General features: G+C 33.8%; 1 protein-coding gene across 2 annotated transcripts in view; it reads left to right on the top strand.

The window, feature by feature from the left end:
- LOC127551357 (contactin-4) overlaps nt 1-16548 on the top strand; it is a 703767-nt gene that overhangs the window by 612836 nt on the left and 74383 nt on the right. The gene's annotated exons all lie outside the window — the stretch shown is intronic.

A 16548-nucleotide genomic window follows, 5' to 3' on the forward strand; every position in this document is an offset into this window, starting at 1 on the left:
TGCTATAGTTTTAGTCAATGGTTCCTGTCAATTTTACCCTATAGTTTATGGAAATGGAATGGAAATGTTTATGAAAATCTTTTCCCTACTCATATTCCTTATAGCTTGGTATAATAGTCATTCACATTTATATAGAACTCTGTGGTTTAAGGTGCACTTCCTCCCAGTAACTCAACAAATATTTATTAAGTACTTACAAAGTGAGGCACTGTGCAAAGATCTGGGGATACAAAAAAAAAAAAAAAAAAAAAAAACCTGTTCCGCCTCTCTAAAGAGGGAGACAATAACTGAATACATATACTATATGTGCAGTGTAAATAAATGGAAGATAACCTGAAAGGGGGAAAGCATTAGCAGCTAGATGGTGATTAGCAGCAACATTATTATGGTCATATTGTTTGTATCCTCACAAATGAGATCATCTCTACTATGAAAGCAAAGTCACGGAACTGTGTTTTCTTTAAAGAACCAAAAGCCAGATATCTCAGAAGTCGAGAAGCTTCTGAACAGCAATCCTCAGCAATTACCATGAGCACAAGACACAAGTCAATTCATTTGTAGATAGGCAAAGAGTAGAAAGAAATATTGCTTGATTTGGAGTCAAGTTTAAGTTCTAGCTCCAGTGAATTTTACTCTTGATTTCTTCTCCCTCAGGATGAATTTGTGTCAAAAAGGAGAGCCCTCTTTAATTTCCTTCAAGACAGAAACAGGGACACTATGTACACATAACAAATTCAGACAGCAGATGACCTGACATCAAATGCTTTAATGTGCCCCCAAACTGCCCTACTCAGTTTACAGAGAAGTGGTTTTCAATTACTTTCTGGTAATATTTGAAGATGGAGTTACAATCCTTATCATTTGCTGTACTTGTCACTTGAATAAGTGCTATGTTGGTATCAATAAACAGGCCAGGAATGAGAAGGTTTTCACATGACAGCCTATTGCTGCAAAAGCTACTCTGTGCAAAAAGCCCCATCCCACCAGAAGTTCTGATGGCATCCTAACTCTAAGCCTTCTCAGGGAACAAAACACTAAGAACCTTGAAAGAAAGTAGACCATATTCAATCTTGGTGGGACATATCAGTAATAAAGAAAAAAAAAAGGACTTGTATAAATAATTTCAACAACACATATATCCAGAATAACCTGGTTTCTAGTTGCCTAAAAGCTAATGGGCAAGGAGAGGAGCCCAAGTCTGAGAAATAATTTTAACCTCTAGATTATTGTTTTCAATATCTAGAAACTTTGTAAAACATGCTAAGAGCATTGCAATCTAAAAATTACATTGGCTTTAAAACTGATCAAGCCTCCTGTTTAACAAAGAGGCCTACCACCAAGTAATAGGGAAGAATTGTGACAGGGTTTCTAAAATCATTAATATGTAAGATGCACAATCAGACCAATTAAATATTATAAAATGGAGGAAAGATTTTGGTCCAGGGAAGAAGTAAAGCCTGGATATTTATGCATCATTTCTCTTTGGAAGCCTTTGGCAGGACCCTTAGATAATTTTCCAGACAGCCTGCCCTCCAAACACCATCACAGCACTCAGCCCCACTATAGCCTCCTTTACAGGTGCTCTATAATTATATTTTATTTATATATATATATATATATATATATATATATATATATGTAATATATATTATATTGTAATGATATATTATAATGCTGAATCTTGATACACTTGGTACAAGGATTCAAATATATGTACCAACATATATATTACATAAGTGTATCTATATAAGAGTTTATACATAAATCTTTATATGCAAATATCTTGTCTTGTATCAGTACCAGAGCCTTTTTATTTCTTTTCTTCCTGAAATAGTCTAATTAATTGGGGTTAGGTGACTTGCCCACGGTCACACAGTTAGGAAGTGTTAAGTGTCTGAGGTCAAATTTGAACTCAGGTCCTCCTGAATCCAGGGCTGGTGCTCTATTTCTTGTACCATCTAGCTGCCCCTAGTTTTGGTTAAGACTTTTCAGTAATGCTCAGTAGCATATTTCTTCATTATGAAAATTAATACTACCATGTTAGCCCTAAGCAAAATATGTTTCCCTGAGAAAAAATAAAACTATGGCTAGCACAAGGAATATAGGGAGAAGTTGAATAAATAGTAGTGGTAGAAGTATTGCATGAACCAGGAAAACCTGGGTCCCAATCTTATCTCTGACTCTTAACAGTTGTATGATCATAGCCAAGCCATGTAACTTCTCTGAGCCTGTTTCTCTGGATGTAAAAAAGAGTAATAATTCCTGTAATAGCTTTTTACCATGTTGTCACTGAGAAATGAAAAATGTATATAATTTTTTTATTTATAAATAATAAAATATTTAATTTAAATAGATATGTTTATTTAAAGGCCCACAAAACAAAGTTTTTGTTTTTACTATAGTCCGGCCTTCCAACAGTCTGAGGGACAGTGAACTGGTCCCCTATTTTAAAAGTTTGAGGACCTCTGGATAGTATATATATCAGATTATGGTATATAATCAATGTCAGATGTATGGTGTATAATACCTGTCAGATTATAATATATATGTCAGATGTATGGTGAAAGGGGCAGATCTGCGAATTTGTCAGTGCGCCTTGGTGTGGAAATTCCCTTAACTGATATAGACAGCAATTCATCTGTCCTATAAGCTTAGAAAGTTGCCTGGGGCACTGGGACAATAACTATTATTACTTCAGTGCTCAAAATTCACCCTTATTGATGACAATGGGCACTTTAGAAGCTTAGGATAGAGGAGGGCAGGAAGGGAGATAAGAAATGGTTGAATGTGGGCCTATGTGGAAAGGCCCAATGATAAGGCTAAATTTAAATCTCAGAATGTATGATTCATTTAGGATTTGACTCAGGGTTCTAAATTAAACTCCCATTTTCCAAGGAGAACAGCTCATTCTTATTTTGTTATTCCAAGGAAGAAAAAAAGAAATGTTTTTACCCTATCAGTGTGTTCACACAAGTTAATAATTCCATTACTTTCAGTAAGGTCAGAAGAGATTTGAGATGACATTTATCTCTCGATGTACAGTTATAACTCCCATTAGCATTAATGGGAATTACATGTGAGCACTGAGTGGTGAGCATGCCTCTAAGTCAGGGATGAGCACATTAACAGTAAACGAAAAAACACAATCTCAAAAACTAGCCCATAAAAAGTAGAAAAGCAGCAAAAACCATTCTGAACTCAAAATGAACTGGGCAGATTACTGCATCCTGCATTGAAGAGCTTGAGTTTCTGCACCCTTAATACAAAGGTAATCATTTAGGCTGAAATATGGCTGAATGCTACATTTTAATTCAATTTTGTGGGCTACAAAAGGACTAATTTATCAGCCGAAGTGTTCTCTGACCTTAAGATATACTTGTATTCATTTTGATCTCGTCATATGTCACTGATTAAAAACCTGTGAAGGTCAGACATCAGAAGACACTTCTTCTAACCTTTTTTCATTGCTTCATTAACAGCGCTTTTAAAATCCCAGTCTTTTTTATTCGTGTTTTCAGGGAGAGAATGCAGACAGTGTCAAGCACAATGTCAGTAAGGAGGGGAAAAGGAGGGGCTAAAATCCATTACACCAGATTCAAGGGGTTTAAAATAAATCTCTGGCAAGCAACCAGAAGATGAATAAATATTCAAATTATGCATGAGCAGGCTTCCAAAAATACAGAATTTTGACAGGTGCCCATGGGGCTCTTTATTATCATACCATCATCCGAATTTCTGAAATCTGCTGGATTTTTTCACCCCCACAAGCCAATTATAACATATTTTAGGATTGATTTTCTGGTTAATTTTAATTGAGGACAATTCTCAAGTTAAAGACCTAAATTCAAACTTGGAGTATAACATCTGACCTTTAAACAAAGAAATGTTCCATCTACAGAGAGAAGACTCTGGTAGACATTATTAAGAATGATGTAGAGCACAGGCTGAATTTACATGTAAGATATAAATATTAATTTCTTTTTTTCCCTTCTTTCTTTTTCATTATGCCAAGGGCTAAATGTGCCAGATCTTGCGTGACACCCAAATTCTTTGTAGTCCAGATTTCATGTGGCAGGTGACTTCAATAATAGACTCAGAAGACAACACCTTGCTGTATCTGTACATGATATGGTTTAGAAGTCATTCATCCATTCAGTAATCATGAAGTGCCTACTGGATGCAAAGTATTGTGTCAGCATCTAATGATAATATATGTACTGATATAGAAAGAAAGTGCTGCCATATAAAAATGACAGAAACTATTCTAGCAGTTTCATGTCCTACTTGGGTGAATAATGCAAAGGCTCATAAGTTGAGAGCTGGAAAGGAGCTCTGAGATCACAGTCTAGGCTGCTCATGTTTATTTAAATAATAGCTTTTTATTTTCAAAATACATGCAAAGATAATTATCAACATTCACTCTTGCAAAATCTTGTGTTCCAAATTTTTTCCTTCCTTTCCTCCATCTCCCTTAGACAGCAAATAATCTAATATATGTTAAACATGAATATATATATATATATATATATATATATATATATATATATATATATATATACCCACATTTATTGTGGTTCAAAAGAAAAAATCAGCTCAAAAAGGAAAAATAATGAGAAAAAACAAAAACAAAAAGCAAGCAAGCCACAACAAAAAGTGGAAATGCTATGTTGTGATCCACACTTAGTTCCTACATTCCCCTCTCTGGGTGAAGATGGCTCTCTCCATCACAAGATCATTGGAATTGTCCCAAATCACTTTGTTGTTGAGAAGAGTCACATCCATTAGAATTGATCATGTGTATATATATATATATATATATATATATATATATATATATATATTTTAAACTTTTTATTGACAGAACTCATGCCAGGGTAATTTTTTACAGCATTATCCTTTACACTCACTTCTGTTCCAATTTTTCCCCTCCCTCCCTCCACCCCTTCCTCCAGATGGCAAGCAGTCCTTTACATGTTAAATAGGTTACAGTATATCCTAGATACAATATATGTGTGCAGAACTGAACAATTTTCTTGTTGCACAGGGAGAATTGGATTCAGAAGGTATAAATAACCCGGGAAGAAAAACAAAAATGCAAGCAGTTTATATTCATTTCCCAATGTTCTTTCTTTGGGTGTAGCTGCTTCTGTCCATCCTTGATCAATTGAAACTGAATTAGCTCTCTTTACCGAAATCTTCCATCGGAATACATCCTCAAACAGTATCATTGTTGATACTGATCTTCTGGTTCTGCTCATTTCAGTTAGCATCAGTTCATGTAAGTCTCGCCAGTCCTCTCTGTATTCAACCTACTGATCATTCCTTACAGAACAATAACATTCCATAATGTTCATATACCACAATTTACTCAACCATTCTCCAATGGATGGGCATCCATTCATTTTCCAGCTTCTAGCCACTATAAACAGGGCTGCCACAAACATTTTGGCACATACAGGTCCTTTCCCTTCTTTAGTATCTCTTTGGAGTATAAGCCCAGTAGAAACACTGCTGGATCAAAGGGTATGCACAGTTGGATAACTTTTTGAGCATAGTTCCAAATTGCTCTCCAGAATGGCTGGATGTGTTCACAATTCCACCAACAATGTATCAGTGTCCCTGTTTTCCCACATCCCCTCCAACATTCCGCATTATCTTTCCCTGTCATTCTAGCCAATCTGACAGGTGTGCAGTGGTATCTCAGAGTTGTCTTAATTTGCATTTCTCTGATTAATAATGATTTGGAGCATATTTTCATATGGCTATAAATAGTTTTTATTTCTTCATCTGAGAATTGTCTGTTCATATCCTTTCACCATTTGTCAATTGGAGAATGGCTTTATTTCTTATTAATTAGAGTCAGTTCTCTATATATTTTGGAAATGAGGCCTTTATCAGAACCTTTGACTGTAAAAATGTTTTCCCAGTTTATTGTTTCCCTTCTAATATTGTCTGCATTCGTTTTGTTTGTACAAAAACTTTTCAATTTGATATAATCAAAATTTTCTATTTCGTAGTCAATAGTGATCTCTAGTTCTTCTTTGGTCATAAATTCCTCACTCTTCCACAGGTCTGAGAGATAAACTATCCTATGCTCTTCCAATTTATTTATAATCTCATTCTTTATGCCTAGGTTATGAACCCATTTTGACCCTATCTTAGTGTATGGTGTTAAGTGTGGGTCAATGCCTAGTTTCTGCCATACTAATTTCCAATTTTCCCAGTAATTTTTGTCAAATACTGTGTTCTTATCCCAAAAACTGGGGTCTTTGGGTTTGTCAAACACTAGATTGTTAAAGTTATTGGCTGTTTTGTCCTTTTAACCTAACCTATTCCATTGATCAAACTAGTCTATTTCTTAGCCAATACCAGATGGTTTTAGTAACTGCTGCTTTATAATAAAATTTTAGATCTGGTACAGCTAGGCCACCTTCATTTGATTTTTTTTCATTAATTCCCTTAAAATTCTTGACTTTTGTTTTTCCATATGAACTTTGTTGTTATTTTTTCTAGGTCATCAAAATAGTTTTTTGGGAGTCTGATTGGTATAGCACTAAATAAATAGATTAGTTTAGGTAATATGGTCATCTTTATTATATTTGCTCACCCAATCCAAGAGCATTTAATATTTTTCCAGTTGGTTAGATCAGATTTAATTTGGGTGGAAAGTGTTTTGTAGTTTTGCTCATAAAGTTTCTGATTTTTCCTTGACAAATAGATTCCTAAATATTTTATACAATCAGTAGTTACTTTAAATGGAATTTCTCTTTGTAACTCTAACTGTTGGGTTTTATTAGTGACATATAAGAATGCTGATGACTTATGTGGGTTTATTTTGCATCCTGCAATTTTGCTAAAGGTGTGGATTTTAGTAAAGTCTCTGGGGTTCTCTAAGTATACCATAATATCATCAGCAAAGAGTGATAATTTGGTTTCTTCATTGCCTATTCTTATTCCTTTAATCTCTTTCTCAACTCTTATTGCCAAAGCTAGCATTTCTAATACAATATTAAATAGTAATGGTGATAGTGGGCACTCCTGATCTTATTGGGAATGGTTACAGTTTGTCCCCGTTACATATGATGCTTACTGCTGGTTTAAAATAGATGCTACTGATTATTTTTTATTTATTATTTAAGGAATTATTATTTATTTATTATTATTTAAGGAAAAGTCCATTTATTCCTATACTCTCAAGAGTTTTTAATAGGAATGGATGTTGGATTTTATGCTTTTTCTGCATCTATTGATGATGATGATCATATGGTTTTTGTTAATTTGATTACTAATACGGCCAATTATACTGATAGTTTTCCTAATATTGAACCAGCCCTGCATTCCTGGTATAAATCCTACTTGATCAATCATGTATATTTTTGTTGTGCTGTATATAATGATCTCCTGGTTCTGCTCATTTCATTTAACATCAGTTCATGTGAGTCTCTCCAGGCATCTCTGAAATCATCTCACTGATCATTTCTTATAGAACAATAATATTCAAATTCAAATATTCAAATAACATTCAAATACCATAATTTATTCAACCATTCTCCAGCTGATGGGCATCCACTCAATTTCCAGTTCCTTGCCTCTACAGAGAGGGCTGCCACAAACATTTTTGCACATGTGGGCCCCTTTCCCTCCTTTAAAATCTATTTGGGATATAAGCCAAATAGAACACTGCTGGCTCAAAGGGTATGTGCATTTTGATGGTCCTTTGGGCATAGTTCCAAATTGTTCTCCAGAATGATGGGATAAGTTCACAATTCCACCAACAAAGTATTGAGGTCCCAACTTCCCCACATTCTCTCCAACATTTATCAATATTTTTTCTGTCATTTTAGCCAATCTGAGAGGTGAGGTGGTATTTCAGAGTTGTCTTAATTTGCATTTCTCTGATCAATAATGATTTAGAGCATTTTTATATGACTAGAAATGGTTTTAATTTCTTTGTCTGAAAATTGTCTGTTCATATCCTTTGACCATTTATTGAAGAATGGCTTGTAGTCTTATAAATTTGAATCAATTTTCTTTATATTTTAGAAATGAGGTCTTTGTCAGAATGCTTGGATATAAAGATTTTTTCCCCCAGTTTTCTGCTTCCCTTCTAATCTTATCTGCATTGGTTTTGTTTGCATAAAACTTTTAAATTTAATATAATCAAAATTATGCACTTTACATTTCATACTGTACACTAGTTCTTCTTTGGCCACAAATTCCTTCCTTCTCCACAGATTTGAGAGGTAGGCTATGCTTTGTTCTTCTAATTTGTTTGTAGTATGACTCTTTATATCTAAATCATGAACCTATTTCAACCTAATCTTGGTATAAGGTGTCAAGTGTTGGTCAATGCCTAGTTTCTGGCCATACTATTTTCCAATTTTCCCAGCAGTTTTTATCAAATAGTGAGTTCTTATCCTACAAGCTGAGGTCTTTGGCTTTATCAAACTCTAGCTTACTGTAGTCATTGATTATTGTGTCTTATGAACCAAACTCATTCCACTAATCAAAAATTGTATTTCTTAATCAGTATTTAATGGCCATTGCTTTATAATATAGTTTTCATTCCAGTATAGATAGGCCATCTTTGTTTGCCTTTTTTTCCATTAATTTCCTTGAAATTCTTGACCTTTTGTTCTTCCATGTGAACTTTGTTTTTAATTTTTCTAGCACTATAAAATACTTTCTTAGGAGTGGTATGGTACTGAATAAGACGATTGATTTAGGTAGGATTGTCATTTTTATTATGTTAGCTTAGCTTGCCCATGAGTACTTGATATTCTGCTAATTGTTTAAATCTGACTTTATTTGTGTAGAAAGTGTTTTATAATTGTGTTCATATAGTTCCTGACATTGTCCTGGAAGGTAGACTCCCAAATATTTTATATTATGTACAGTTATTTTAAATGGAATTTCTCTTTGTATCTCTTGCTACTGGACTTTGTTGGTAATATGTAAAAATGCTGATGATTTTTATGGATTTATTTTGAACTCTGCAATTTTGCTAAAATTGTAAATTTTTTTCTTGTAGTTTTTAGTTAATTCTCTAAATATATCATCATATCACCTGCAAAGAATGGTAATTTGGTTTCCTCATTACCTACTCTAATTCCTTTAATTTCTTTTTCTTTTCTTATTGCTAAAGCTAACATTTCTAATACAATATTGAATAGTAAAGTGGGCAGCCTTGTTTCACTCTTGATTTTATTGGGAATGTTTCTAGTTTATCCTCATTACATATACTTGCTGATGATTTTAGATAGATGCTACTGATCATTTTAAGGAAAACTCCATTTATTCTTATGCTCTCTGATGTTTTTAATAGGAATGGGTGTTAAATTTTGCTAAATGCTTTGTCTGCATCTATTGACATAATCATATGATTTCTATTAGTTTGGTTATTGATATAGTCAATTATGCTATTATATTCCCTAATATTGAACCAGCCCTGCATTCCCAGTAAATCCTACTTGGTCCTGGTATATTATCCTGAAGGTAACTTGCTATAATCTCTTTGGTAATATTTTATACAAGATTTTTGCATCAGTATTCATTAGGGGCATTGGTCTATAATTTTCTGTCTCTGTTTTGACCTTACCTAGTTAGGCAGCAGCACTATATTTGTGTCATAAAAAGAATTTGGTAAGACTCCTTCTTTCCTTATTTTTCCAAGTAGTTTGCATAGTATTGGAATTAATTATTCTTTAAATGTTTGGTAGAATTCACTTGTAAATCCATCTGGCTCTAGAGATTTTTTTTTAGGGAGTTTATTAATAGCTTGTTCAATTTCTTTTTCTAAAATGAGACTAAGTAATTTATTTTCTCCTCTATTAATCTGGGCAATCTGTATTTTTGCAAGTATTCATCCATTTCACTTAGACTATTAGATTTATTGGCATACAGTTCAGCAAAATAGTTCCTAATTATTACTCTATTTTCCTCTTCATTAGTAATCAGTTCACCCTTTTTATTTTTGATACTAGCAATTTGATTTTCTTTTTTCTTATTTGTAATCAAATTAACTAATGGTTTATCTATTTTATTGTTTTTTTCATAAAACCAACTCTTAATTTTGTTTATCACTTCAATTTTTTTTTACTTTTAATTTTACTAATTTCATCTTTTATTTTCAGAATTTCAATTTAGCATTTAATTGGGAGTTTTTAATTTATTCTTTTTCTAGCATTTTTAGCTATATGCCCAGTTCATTGACTATCTTTTTCTCTTTTATTCAAGTAAGCATCTAGAGATATAAAATTTCTTCTAAGAACTGCTTTGCCTGTATCCCATCAATTTTGGTGTGTTGTCTCATTATTATCATTCTCTTGGGTGAAATTATCAATTGTTTCTGTGATTTGTTATTTCACTCACTCATTCTTTAGCATTAGATTAAATTAGTTTCCAAGTAATTTTTGGTTTATTTTTCCGTAGCCTTTTATTTCATATAATTTTTATTGTATCATGATCTGAAAAAAAGATGCATTTACTATTTCTGCTTTTCTGCATTTGATTTTGAGGTGTTTATGCCTAACATATGGACAATTTTTATGTAGATTCCATGTACTGTTGAGAAAAAAGTAAATTCTTTTCTATCTCCGTTCAGTTTTCTCCAAAGGTCTATCATACCTAACTTTTCTAAAATTCTATATACCTCTTAAGTTCTTCCTTGTTTATTATGTGGTTCTATTTATCTAGTCCTGATAGAACAAGATTGAGATCCCCCATTAGTGTAGTTTTACTGTCTATTTCTTCTTGCAGCTCTCTTAATTTCTCCTCTAGAAACATGCATTCAACACCACTTGATGTGTATATATTTAGTATAAATATTACTTCATTATTTATGGTAGCCTTAAGCAAGAAAATTTCCTTCCTTATCTCTTTTAATTAGATCTATTTTTTTTTTTCCTTTTGCATTATCTAAGATCAGGATCATTACCTCTGCTTTTTTTTACTTCAACTAAAGCATAATAGATTCTGCTCCAGTCTTTTATCTTTACTCTGTATTTAACACACTCCTTTATATGTGTTTCTTGTGAATAGCACATTATAGGTTTCTGGCTTTTAATCCAATCTGCTATCTACTTCCATTTTATAGGAGAGTTCATCCCATTCACATTCACAGTTAAAATTACTAACTCTGTATTTCTTGCCATCTATTTTCCCTGTTATTCTTTTCTCTCTCCTTTCCCCCTTTCTCTTCTCACCAGTGTTTTGCTTCTGACCACCATCTCCTTTGACCACCACCTCCCTTAATATACCATTCCCTTTTACAGCTCCTACCATTTTTTCTTATCCCTTTCCCCTTTTACTTCTGTTTTCCTTTCTATTACCTCCCCCTTTCCTTTCTCCTTTCTCCTCCTACTTCCTTATAGGAAGAGATAAGTTTCTATAGTAAAGTAAATATGTTTTATATTCTCTTTTTGCATCAAATCTGATGAGATGAAGGTTCATTCAATGCTTAACCCCCTTCCTTCTTTCCCTCAACTATAATAGGTCTTTTTTGCCTCTTCATATGATGTGATTTGCTCTATTTTACTTCCCTTCGCTACTTATTCCAGTAGCATCCCTTTTCTACCCCTAGTTTCTTTTTTATATCAAGTATATATAGTATACTATAGTATATATAGTAAATATATATTTACTATATCATAGTAAAGTCAAATTATGCCTACAAGCTCTAAGTATACTCCTAACAAAGATACATTTGTTAAGAGTTAAATCCATATAGGGAAGTAAACATTTTAACCTTCAAAAAATAGTTATTTTCTTTTCCCTTTTTAGCTTTTTATGCTTCTCCTGGGTTCTGTATTTGAAGATCAAATTTTCTGTTCTGCTCTGGTCTTTTCATCAAAAATAACTGAAAACTCCCTATTTTATTGAATGTCCATTGCTTGAAAGATATGCTTAATTTTGCTAGTTAATTAATTCTTGGCTGCAATCCAAACTCTTATTCCCTCAAGAATATCATATTCCAGTAACTTTGATGCTTTAAAAAGTGGAAGCTACTAGATCCTGGGCAATCGTGATTGTGGCTCCTCTATATTTGAGTTTTCTCTTTCTGGTGGCTTGCAGTATTTTCTCTATGATCTGATAATTCTGGAATTTAGCTATAATATTCCTTGGAGTTTCTTTCAAGAGGTCATTGGTGGATTCTTTCAATAGATGTTTTACCCTCCGGTTTTAGAACATCAGAGCAGTTTTCCTTAATGATTTCTTGAAAGATGTTATCTAGGCTTTTTTTTTCATTGTGATTTTTCAGGTAGTCCAGTAATTCTTAAATTATCTATCCTGGATATATTTTCCAGGCCAGATGTTTTTCTAATGAGGTATTTTACATTTTCTTCTTCTTCTTCTTTTTTTTTTTTTTTGGTTTTGTTTGACTGATTCTTGATGCCTCATTGAATCATTCACTTTCATTTATTCAAATCTAATTTTTAGTGAATTATTCTTTCTCAGTTAACTTTTTTATCTCCCTTTGCATTTGGTCAATTGAACTTTTAAATTACTTGTTTTATTCTTTAGATTTTTTTTCCATTTCACAATGAGTAGAGTTCATCCCATTCACATTCACAGTTAAAATTACTAACTCTGTATTTCTTGCCATCTATTTTCCCTGTTATTCAAGGAGTTGTTTTCTTTTTCCATGTTGCCAAAATATTTTTAAGAAGTGATTTTCTGTAGAAAATTTCTGTTTCTTTTTCCAGAGCTCTCATTTTCTTTCCCCATTTTTCTTTTAACTCTCTTTTAAGATCCTTTTTGAATCCTTCTGAGAGAGCCTTTTGAGATGAAAACTAATTCACCCTTTGAGGCTTCACGAGGAGACATTTTCCCTTTAGTGTCCTTGGGTTTTGAAGTCTCTTCTTCCCTGTCTCCATAAAAGTTATCTATGGTCAGAACTTCTTCTTCTTCTTTTTTTTTTTTTTTTTTTGCTTTTTTTTGTTCATTTTTAAGGGTTGAAGTGTGCTTTTAGGGCATAAGAGGAGATTGTCCCAAGCTTCCTCTACAGGGCTGCCCTGGGGCTGGGCTGCTTATTTTGGGTAGGTGTGGTCAAATTCCACATTACACTGGGGTTCAGGGACTCACTATTTGCCTTCTGTAGTTGTGTTGGGAGGTTTCACAGCTAGTCTGCTGATCCATTGGCTAGTGAACCAGGAAAGAGTAGCCAATACTGCTGTATTTTGGCTAGGAGCTTCCCTCTACTAGATTACAGTTTGTGAAAGCCTCTCAGTCCTGAGTCTCCCTAAGCTGTGTCTGTGCTGGATGCCTCCTCCCTCACCTGATTGAGACAGCCCTTTTCTGAAGTTCTTCCAAAGTATTTTCTGCTGTAAATTTGTTGCACTCCAAATATTTGTGGGTTCTGTCACTTCAAAACCTGTTCTGAGACTTGATCTGCTGTTGATCTGAGGGAAGAACTTAGACAAAGACCTGTCTACTCTCTACTATCTTGGCTCCTCCCTCAATCCCCTCATTTTATAAATGAAGAAATGGAAGTAAAAAAAATTAAGTGAGCTGGTCAAAGAACATGGATAGGATAGAAAAGAGTAGACTCTAAGTGATGCCAGAGTACACAGAGTACCAGCCCTGAAATGAGGAAGATTTATCTTCCTGAGTTTTAATATGATTTCTTGCTATGTGGCCCTGCTCGCCTCAGTTTTTCCATTGGTAAAATGAGCTAGAGAAGGAAAGAGTAAACCACTCCAATTTCTTTGCCCAGAAAACCCCAAAAGGGATTACAAAGAGTTAGGCAAGATTGAAAATGATTCAATAACAAGTCTTTCATAATGCTGTACTTAGTGAATAATTACAGAATGGAAAAGAACCAAACTCAAGTCCATTCAACAATCGTTTGACTAGATACCAAGATAAGTGCTGGAGATAGAGATCCTTGCCCTAAGAAGTTTGTGTTTATTGTGGGAGAAAAATCAATATGTAAACATAGAAGCAAATAGATATAAATAGATGTAAAATTATTTTGGAAGACAACACTATCAAAATGGTGACTGGTAGAACCCTAGCATGTGGCAAATTATAAGCTGAATGTAAAAGGAACTAGAATTCTGAGAAGCAGAGATGAAGAGAGAGTGAAATACTATATAGGAGAGACTCTATGCGATTGCATGAAAGTAAAAGATGAAATGTTGTATGTGAAGAAAAGCAAGACCAACTTGACTAGAATATAGAGTGTGTGCAAAGAGGAATGATGTGTAATGAGCCCAGAAAGGTAGGTTAGAATCGGGTTGTAAAGGGCCATAAATACCCAAGAGAAGAGTTTGTATTTGATCCTAGAAGCATTAGGGAGGTATTGACCTGTATAGGCTCACTCCTCAGCAATCTTTTTCCTCTGAACACTTTCTCCCTTCCTAACCTCTCCTACTTTTAAGATTTCAGATATCAATTCCGTTTATAACTCCCAAATTTCTATTTCCAACCTGAAGTCCAGATACACACCACCACCTCTCTACTGGATATTTTTACTTGGGTAAAATCCCTGGCATCTTATTCCCCTTTAATTCATTTACTTCTTATCTCCCTGTTTCTGCTAATGACTCCAGCATTCCCATAATCAGCCTCTTCTGTCCTTCTTATGTACTTGCCAAACTAGATTACTCACCATTTCCAGAAATATGTTGTGGGATTTTTTTGTACTCATGCCTTTATCCATACCATTTCCTTGGCCTAAAATGCTGTCCCCCAATGTTCATCAGTTGATATCCTACCATCTTTTGAGACCCCATTCAAAGGTCATTATTAAAGATTTTCAGTACTGTTTACCAGTTATCTGAAAATAGAAATGTATGCATGACACACTTACATCTAATCTGCATTAACATTCTCTCCATAACTTTCTTAAGCTTAAACACTAAAATGACAAATTTAGTTCTGATTTATAATATTTGCTGATTTCCAAGGTATAAGTACCCACATTTGAAAATGAACAATAGCATTCAAGAAAAGTTTGCTATAGCATACCCCATCACACCTTTTCTTCTTTACTAGACTGAAGGTTTCTTGAAAGAAGGACATAACTTATTCTTCCGTTAGCCCCTTTGGTAACTAACACAATGAAAATATACAGTATGTGATAATAAATGTTGGAGGGATGACCGAATGAATAAAAATATTTTGCTAACTTTTCCACTATAAAAATGTCTGTGATATTCATTCTATCCTGATAAATATGCTAGAAAGAACCACATGGCATAATTTATCCTTGCATTCTACATTACAAAAGATGTTCCTATTTCCTATATCTCAAGAGGAAAAAGCCTTAGAAGTAAGACATTCTGGCTTCTCAGTTCCCAAATTTAAAAAACAAAAACAAATAAACAAACAAAAAACACTGTAAGAATGATCAGGTATATCCCCAAAGGTCATCTTGGTGATGTATGATGTTAAAGTCCATAGTCATGTCAAGGTTTATCTATACACAGAATAAAGTCAAATGTATTTTAATGGCAGAGAGGGATAAACAATCACAATGCTCAAACCAGACATTATACAAACATCTTCAGTTCTAATTTGAGGGTGAGGGATAAGGATGACATTCACATCCATAAAGAACTAAATAATCACATAGATTTTCCTCAATTGGACTGTCTTTCAAAAGTAGTTTTAACTATCCTACATCTTGTATGCAAAATTATTCAACACTGTCTCCTGATTTGACTGGGGATCAATCAGAAAACTGTAACCAACAGTGACGTTTGGCTGCTAACCCACAACAAAAGCTTTTAACATTGGGTCATTACAACGGAATACATTCCAACCTAATTAGACTTCTTCCACTGGAACCAATTATTTCTAGGCTATAATTAAAGGCCCTTCTAATAGGATTAACTTGAATTTTGACCCAAGGCATCTATGGTAGGGAAGAAAAGTTTGTTGATAGAAGTGCTAAGTGTTAATTATGAGTGGTCCCTTGGTAGTGCTGGTACAGCTCTAACATTTCAACATGAGGTCATGTTAGATCTTATAAGGTCAACCAAGCTGGCCCTAGTGAAGTCTACAAGTATAGACTCAGGAAATTCAGATAATGCTGTTTCTCCCTCTTCCCATATTCAAAGAGCAACAAAGAATACTTAAGAGTCTCTTTCTTAGTTAGACATGTACCTCAGGCCCTGAATAGTCAGTACATCAGAATTCTTTTGCATTCTATTGTTGACCTGAGAGAATAATGGATATGATTTAAACCTTCTATTAATGTTGGAATATAAATCATAATGGCAGTGGGTCATCTTAATTTTTGTCTGTTTCAGGTTATAACACCTAGGCTTACTATCAATACTTTCAGTTTATTTTTAAATTGGGGATGAAATGAGGAACTTGTAAATCACAAAATATTACCAAAAGGTTTTGCTTTGCTTTAACATTCAAATTTGGTCTCACTTAACACTTCCTAGCTATGTGACTCTAGGCAAGTCACTTAAGCCCAATTGATTCAGCAAAAAAAAAAAAAAAAAAAAAAGGCAAATATTTGCTCCCTTGATTCAATTTTCTTTTTTTTTTCCCAAATGTTTTAAAGCAGATATTCTGGAGTCCTGTAGAACA

This window comes from Antechinus flavipes, chromosome 1, assembly GCF_016432865.1.
Source record: "Antechinus flavipes isolate AdamAnt ecotype Samford, QLD, Australia chromosome 1, AdamAnt_v2, whole genome shotgun sequence".
Taxonomy (NCBI): Eukaryota; Metazoa; Chordata; class Mammalia; order Dasyuromorphia; family Dasyuridae; genus Antechinus; species Antechinus flavipes.